The sequence below is a fragment of the Peromyscus eremicus genome, chromosome 13 (genome assembly GCF_949786415.1).
Source record: "Peromyscus eremicus chromosome 13, PerEre_H2_v1, whole genome shotgun sequence".
In the NCBI taxonomy this organism is placed as follows: domain Eukaryota; kingdom Metazoa; phylum Chordata; class Mammalia; order Rodentia; family Cricetidae; genus Peromyscus; species Peromyscus eremicus.
In genome coordinates, this window is record NC_081429.1 from 21,786,120 (window position 1) to 21,793,241 (window position 7,122).

Consider the following 7,122-nt stretch of genomic DNA (forward strand, 5'->3'; position numbering starts at 1 on the left):
CCGGGGACTTTTAAAAATACTTATCATCTGGTGCCCATCATGGCTGAAAACCAGAAGCAAATAAAAATTTTGCTGACTTGCTTGGACATGTTGCCTCTGAAGAAAACTCTCATTAGCTTCCTCATTAACTTCCCCTTGAATGAGAAGACTGTGGCTGGTCAGCAGCTTGTGGTTCTCATGGATACAGAGTAAGCATCGGCTGTTTATGCTCCCCAACAAGACTCTATAGTTTGAACGTGGAAACAATAAACAAATGAAGTTTTCTTTGGGTCACTTTCGGTTGTGATAATTTATTTATTAGAACAATGCCACTTTGAACCAAGGAAAACATAGACAAGAAGTGTCCCCGTCACTTCCATACAACCCTATGTGATTGATTCTTTGTGAGTTCCTGTGTCCTCAAGACCGGAGTACTTAAATTGAGCTTGCCTGCATCACCTGGTACCCAGAGTGCTACAGTAGTTCACCTAGGGACTTCTCTATTCAGTGAGTCTGCGTAAACACAAGGCTTGGCATGTCTAGTATGATTGGTATGCTGCTAAAGCCCACCTGAAGTATAGCAACCTCAGACCATTTCAGTGTGAGATTTAGTAGACGTTTCATCCAAAGAGAAAGGATTCTAGAAGAGCAATGCAATTTACTCTTTTTTTTTTTTTTTTTTTTTTTTTTTGGTTTTTTGAGACAGGGTTTCTTTGTGTAGTTTTGGTGCCTGGTCACTTTGACTTCTCTTCTATCATTTCTGTTGGTAGCTTTGGCTCTTGCTCTGTAGACCAGGCTGGCCTCCAAATCACTGAGATTCACCTGTTTCTGCCTCCCGGAGTGCGGGGATTAAAGGCGTGTACCACCACCGCCCAGCTGCAATTTAGTCTTAATAGGACATTATACAGGAAAAGAAAACAGTCACCGAGTGACAGAGACCATATGCAATCAGAGAAGCAGGTTTGTTACAGATCAGCCTTGTGCTACTTGGCTGAGTAAATGGGTGACAGGTTCCCTACAATGAGTCTTAATCTCATTAAAGTTTATCATTAGATCTATTTTTTAAACCAAGAATGTTAATTTGAGATTCAGTCCCCAAAACTACAAAAACAAATGAAGGAACAAAACCCATTTCTTTGTGCTGGGTGTGGTAGCACAGGTCTGTATTTCTAGCACTTTGGACGGTAGAAGCAGGAAGTTCAAGGTCATCCTCCCCTGCCTAGGGAGTTAGAGGCCATCACCAGCTACATGAGACTCTGTCTGAAAAACAAAAAGAAGTTAAATTCTTCCCAGAAGAACACTGGGAGTCATATCTTGCTGTGGAACAATCCTTTTCTACACTACGAATATGTATTACTCTCATGGCTTAATAAAAAGCTGACAGGCTGGTAGCTGGGCAGGAAGTTAGGTGGGAAAGCCAAAGTGAGAATGATGGGAAGAGGGAGGGCAGAGTCAGGAGATGCCAGCCAGCTGCTGAGCAAACAAGACAGGTAGAAAATGAGGTAACAAGCCATGAGCCACATGGGTTAATTTAAATGTAAGAGTTAGCTAGTAACAAGCTTGAGCTATTGGCCGAGCATTTATAATTCATATTCAGCCTCTGGGTCAATTATTTGGGACTGGGTGGTCGGGACAGGAAACATCTGTTTACAATATCTCACAAAATTACATTCTGTACCAGAATAGATTTAGATCACATCATCTTATATACTGGAACACAAGGTCTCTTGAGTTTCTATTATTTGAAAGATGGTTGTTCTGAGAATAAACAGTTCTCTGGCTTCTATGAGGTGAAGATATTTCTGGTCTCCTCTACTGGGAAATCTGGCTTGCCTGCCTCTGCTCCCTGCAAATGGTGGCTGGTCACATTGACTTCTCTTCTATCATTTCTGTTGGTAGCTTTGGCCACTTATAAACACACAGGACATGACAGCTCTCAGTGGCTCTTTTTCTCAGTCCCTATGTCCCAAAGCCCTTGGGAGAGGAAAATTGATGGACCCAGATTAGGCCAATTCTCTGCCTCTGCCCCACCCAAGGGGAAGACGTAGGAGACCATGTGGTGATATTTTAATTGTGCTGAAATGTGATTTTATTTGTATGTTAATAAATAAAGTTTGCCTGGAGATCAGAGGTCATAGCAAGCCAGGGACAGCAGTCAGGCAGTGGTAGCCCATGCCCTTGATCCAATCACATGACAGGCAGAGTCTCTGTGTGGTCAAGGACACAGCCAACCGTGGTAACACCAACGTTTAATCCCAGTACCAACCATAGAGACCAGGAGGTCTGTATAGACAGGCAGTGATGAGGAAGTCATGTGGCTGGGCTTAGAGCCAATGAAAAAGCAGAACAGGAAAACAATAAAAACACAAATCAGACATTAGAAGGTCTTTCTCTGGGGGGGGAAGCTACTGCTGGTGATAAGCTAAAGCTAGGTGGCTCTTGCTCTGATCTCTTTGGCTTTAACTCTGTATTTGGCTCTGTGTTTCTTATTTAATAAGAAATTTGTCAAGGCAGGCACAGCGGTAGGCCACAGAGGCAGGCAGGCGCAGCGGCGGGTGGCGGCCGAGACACAGTTGCAATAAAGACCAGAAACTGAGCTATTACCCACTGAAAAGTTAGTGAAAACAAGCTCTTAATCAAGAGCTTGGAACAGGGATGCCTTTAATCCCAACACCCGGGGAAGGAGCTATCTCCGTGGGACAGAACCAGAACGGATCTGAACACTCTGTCTGAGACCAACCAGGGCCCAGCTGCTGATCCTGTGAAACCCAACAACTTGGAGGTGTTGGTGAGACTACCCTGCTCAGCTGAAATCCATCCGGGAGAGGATTCAGAACCCTACAGTTTGAAGTCTGAGGAAACAAGTTCAGCTGAGGAGTTGAGCAAAACGTGACCTGAGAACACAGAAGAAGGTGCCGCCCAGCCACTTAACCAGATCACCTGAATCATAAGTATACACTTCACCGACTGAGAACAGGTAAGCTCCCATCTCCAGACCAACAGATCAGGTCCCTAGCCCCTAGGCCCTACCCATCGGAGTCCCAGAGACCAGACAGCTACCTTTCCCTGCTCCCCCACCAAAAAAAAAAAAAAAAACAAAAAAACAAAAAAACTAACCCTATGAACCTAACAACCACTGAAACCTTAAGCACAACCTTCACCAACTGGGAACAACTGCTCCCAGAGACAGAACCCATTAACCCTGATTTGACTAAGCTGCTCCCAAAGAAACAGACCCAACAGCACCAATTTAACCAAGAACTCCTAGTGAACCAAGACTAAAAATTAGAACAAGAGAGGCACGTTCAGACACAGACACTGCCTACACCAAGCAGAGGAAGAGATGAGTAGACGCCAGTGCAAAAATACAGGAAACAACATAAAGACCTATATGACAACATCAGAACCTAGTGATTCTACACCTGCAAGACATGAACATACCAAGGCAGAAGAAACAGAAGAAATCAATCCTATACGACAACATCAGAACCTAGTGATTCTACACCTGCAAGACCTGAACATACCAAGGCAGAAGAAACAGAAGAAATCAATCCTAAAAATGACTTTAAGAAGATGATAGAGATCCTTAAAGAGGAAATAAAAAATTCCCTTAAAGAGGAAATGAAAAACTCCCTTAAAGAGGAAATAAAAAATTCCCTTAAAGAAATGGAAGAAAAAACAAACAAAAAATTGGAAGAAATCAAAGAAAGGCAAGAAAAAGTAATTAAACAGATGAAAGAAACATTCCAAGATCTGAAAAATGAAATTGAGAAAATAAAGAAAACACAAGCTGAGGGAATGCTGGAAATAGAAATCCTGACTAAACGAACAGGAACTACAGAAACAAGCATAACCAACCGAATGCAAGAGACAGAACAGAGAATCTCTGACACTGAAGACACAATAGACAAAATAGATTTGTCAGTCAAAGAAAACACTAAAGACAAAAAAGTTGTAACACAAAACCTCCAAGAAATTTGGGAAACCATGAAAAGACCAAACCTAAGAATAATAGGGTAGAAGAAGGAGAAGAATACCAAGTCAAAGGCACAGAAAATATATTCAACAAAATCATAGAAGAAAACTTCCTAACCTAAAGAAAGAAATACCTATGAAGATACAAGAAGCTTACAGAACACCAAATAGGCTGGATCCAAAAAAAAGTCCCCTCGCCACATAATAATCTAAACACATAGAACAAAGAAAAAATATTAAGAGCCACAAAGGAAAAAAAAAACAAGTAACATCAGAATAACACCAGACTTCTCAATAGAGACTATGAAAGCTAGAAGGTCCTGGACAAATGTTACGCAGACACTAAGAGACCATGGATACCAACCCAGACTATTATACCCAGCAAAACTCTCAATCACCATAGGCAGAGTAAACAAAATATTCCATGATAAAACCAGATTTAATCAATACCTGTCCACAAACTCAGCCCTACAGAAAGCACTAGAAGGGAAAATCCAACCCAAAGAAGCTAAACATACCCATGAAAACTCAGGCAATAGATAATCCCACACCAACAAACACCAAAGAAGGACAACACAACACAACCACAAAAAATAACAAGAATTAACAATCACGGTCATTAATATCCATCAATATCAATGGTCTCAACTCACCTATAAAAAGACACAGACTAACAGAATGGATAAGAAAACAGGATCCATCCATCTGCTGCATACAAGAAACACACCTTAGGGGCTGGAGAGATGGCTCAGCGGTTAAGAGCACTGGCTGCTCTTCCAAAGGTCCTGAGTTCAATTCCCAGCAACCACATGGTGGCTCACAACCATCTGTAATGAGATCTGGTGCCCTCTTCTGGCCTGCAGACATACATGCAGGCAAACACTGTATACATAATAAATAAATAAATCTTTAAAAAAAAAAAAAAAAGAAACACACCTTAATTTCAAAGACAGACACTACCTCAGAGTAAAGGGCTGGGAAAAGGCTTTCCAAGCAAATGGACCTAAGAAACAAGCTGGTGTAGCTATCCTAATATCTAATAAAATAGACTTCAAACTAAAATCAATTAAAAGAGATCAGGATGGACATTACATATTTATCACAGGAAAAATCCACAAAGATGAAGTCTCGTTTCTGAACATTTATCCCCCAATTACAAAAGCACCCACATTCATAAAAGAAACATTACTAAAGCTTAAAACGCACATCAAACCCCACACATTAGTAGTGGGAGATTTCTTTTTTTATTTATTTATTTATTTATTTATTATGTATACAATGTTCTGTCTGCACACATCCCTGCAGGCCAGAAGAGGGCACCAGATCTCATTACAGATGGTTGTGAGCCACCATGTGGTTGCTGGGAATTGAACTCAGGACCTCTGGAAGAACAAGCAGTGCTCTTAACCTCTGAGCCATCTCTCCAGCCCCGTAGTGGGAGAATTCAACACACCACTCTCACCAAAAGACAGATCTACCAGACTGAAACTTAACAAAGAAATAAAGGACCTAACAGATGTTGTGACTCAAATGGACTTAATAGATATCTACAGAACATTCCATTCGAACACAAAAGAATATACCTTCTTCTCAGCACCCCATGGAACCTTCTCTAAAATTGACCACATGCTTGGTCACAAAACAAATCTCAACAGATACAAAAAAATTGGAATAACCTCCTGTATCTTATCGGACCACCATGCCTTAAAGTTAGACTTCAACAACAACAAAAATTATAGAAAGCCTACAATCTCATGGAAACTGAATAATGCCCACCTGAAACATCAATGGGTCAAGGAAGAAATAAAGAAAGAAATTAAAGATTTTCTAGAATTCAATGAAAATGAAAGTACAACATACCCAAACTTATGGGACACTATGAAAGCAGTGCTAAGAGGAAAATTCATAGCTCTAAATGCACACATAAAGAAGATGGAGAAATCTCATACCAATGACTTAACAGCACAACTGAAAGTTCTAGAACAAAAGAAACAAACTCACCCAGGAGGAATAGACGCCAGGAAATAATCAAATTGAGGGCTGAAATAAACAAAATAGAAACCAAGAGAACAATATAAAAAATTAATGAAACAAAGAGTTGGTTCTTTGAAAAAAATCAACAAGATAGACAAACCCCTAGCCAAATAAACCACAAGTCAAAGAGAGAGCACCCAAATTAACAAAATCAGAAATGAAAAGGGAGACATAACAACAGACAATGAGGAAATCCAGAGAATCATCAGTTCATACTTCAAAAACCTGTACTCCACAAAAATGGAAAATCTGGAAGAAGTGGACAATTTTCTGGATAGATAACACATACCAAAATTAAATCAAGACCAGATAAACCATTTAAATAGACCAATAACCCCTAAAGAAATAGAAATAGTCATCAAAAGTCTCCCAACCAAAAAAAGCCCAGGACCAGATGGTTTCAGTGCAGAATTCTACCAGATTTTCAAAGAACTAATACCAATAGTCTTCAAATTGTTTCACACCATAGAAACAGAAGGAACACTACCAAACTCTTTTTATGAGGCTACAATTACCCTGATACCCAAATCACACAAAGATGCAACGAAGAAAGAGAATTACAGACCAATCTCCCTCATGAACATTGATGCAAAAATACTCAACAAAATATTGGCAAACTGAATCCAAGAATAAATTAAAAAAAATTATCCATCACGACCAAGTAGGACTCATCCCAGGGATGCAAGGATGGTTCAACATATGAAAATCTGTCAATGTAATACACCATATAAACAAACTGAAAGAAAAAAACCACATGGTCATTTCATTAGATGCTGAAAAAGCCTTTGACAAAATCCAACACCCCTTCATGATAAAGGTCTTAGAAAGAGCAGGAATACAAGGAACATTCCTAAACATAATAAAGGCAATTTACAGCAAGCCAACAGCCAACATCAAATTAAATGGAGAGAAACTCAAAGCGATACCACTAAAATCAGGAACAAGACAAGGCTGTCCACTCTCCCCATATTTATTCAATATAGTACTAGAAGTTCTAGCCAGAGCAATAATACAACAAAAGGAGATCAAAGGTATACAAATTGGAAAGGAAGAAGTCAAACTTTCACTATTTGCAGATGATATGATAGTATACATAAGTGACCCCAAAAATTCTACCAGGGAACTCCTACAGCT